Consider the following 1790-nt stretch of genomic DNA (forward strand, 5'->3'; position numbering starts at 1 on the left):
ATGAATTAATCGAGCCACTTCATAAAGAATTGTATGCAAGCTCTAGAAGTCGTTCGTTTATGTCACAAGTAGGGTAGTAGGGTTCCTAAGGATAACACAATGAGCCTGAGAACCACTTAGAGACATAAAAGTCCCGAGTGAATAGAAAGTGTGTGATTCATTACATTCCTTCAACTTCCTCTCATTTAATTATTTTTATTTCTTAATTTTTAAAGATAGTAAAAAAAAACCTTAAAGTGTGTCTTTTGCACTCGTCGAGAGCGAAGTTATCGAGATTGTGAATCGCTGTGATTTATAGCGTGTATCATAAAAATTTTTAAGTTTAAAGTGACGAGAAACATGCTGATTGTGGAACTACTGTGTACTAAAAGTTTGTATCGAGAAAGAATAAAATGGTTTAATCAAGAAAGGACTTGTATCGCTGAAAATCCTCGGAAAGAATTTTCTAGTGGAAACAAGCAGATATATATATAACAAATTGGTGTCAGGAGTGGGATAGAAAAGAAAAAGTTGGAAACGAGAAGTGGCAAATCCAACTACAACTGAGCAAAAGAAACAAGAAGAACGAGAAAAGAAAGGAGAAGAGAGACAACAGCAGTGGCAAGAAAACCTGCAACAGTGGCAACTCTAACAGCAAAATAAACAAGAAAAGAGATTACAGCAGGGGTTGGAGGACAAAGAAAAGAAACAAGAGGAGAGGCTATAGAAGTGGTTGGAGGAGAAAGAAAATAAACAAGAAGAGAGATTACAGCAGTTGTTGGAGGAAAAAGAAAAGAAACAAGAAGAACGAGAAAATAAGCAAGAAGAGAGATTACAGCAGTGGTTGAAGGAGAAAGAAAAGAAACAAAAAGAGAGGCTATAGCAGTGGTTGGAGGAGAAAGAAAATAAACAAGAAAAGAGATTACAGCAGTGGCAACTGGAACAAGAAAGGAAACAAGAAGAACAAGGAGAGAGAGAGTACAACATCAGCATGAAGTACAAATGGAAAATATTATTAAATTTCAAAGTGAATTCAATTCATTAAAGGACGATTTACTGTCTTTTACACAGGGAGGATATATTAGTCATGGGCCTAATCAGCCCCAGATAACAGGAAGCCCTTCCAGTCCACGCAGCTAAACCTTAATGCAGACATTTTCAGTTCTGCCAGAAGTCACATCCCAGACGTGAGTGTCAGCAATAGGGGTGATCTAGTACGAAGGAAGCCACAGGAATTCGATGGGAAGGCACCGTTGGAAGCATATAGAGCACAATTTGAGCTCCTGACGGAAATAAATGGATGGACAGAGGAGCAGAAAGCAGTGTACCTGGCAACGAGCCTGAAGGGACAACTACTGGAAATACTTGGGCAGTTCTCAGCAGACGACAGGCACAACTATAGAGCACTGATAGCTGCTCTAGAAATGAGGTATGGAACTCAAAATCAGTCTGAAGTCTACAGGGCTAGGATTAGGACCAGAGTCCATGCTAAAAGGGAGAGCCTGCAAGAGCTGGCACAGGATTTGGAAAGTATGGCACACAAGGCCTACCTAACTGCACCACCCGATGTCCTCAAGCTGTTGCTGAGGGATTAGTTTATAGACGTCCTGGACAGTCCACAACTGAAGATAGAAGTAAAGCAAGCACATCCCTCTACTATGCAGAATTCAATGGCCAGGGCTCTTGAATTTGAATCCTACGTTAGGTCCAGCACAGAGTTACCAACGTTAGTACAGTCATCAGGATTCAAGGCCAGAACAGAGCAGCTTTCAGAGAATTTTGAGGAACTTTATTGGCACTGCAACAGACCT

Source organism: Limulus polyphemus, unplaced genomic scaffold (assembly GCF_000517525.1).
Source record: "Limulus polyphemus unplaced genomic scaffold, Limulus_polyphemus-2.1.2 Scaffold956, whole genome shotgun sequence".
In the NCBI taxonomy this organism is placed as follows: domain Eukaryota; kingdom Metazoa; phylum Arthropoda; class Merostomata; order Xiphosura; family Limulidae; genus Limulus; species Limulus polyphemus.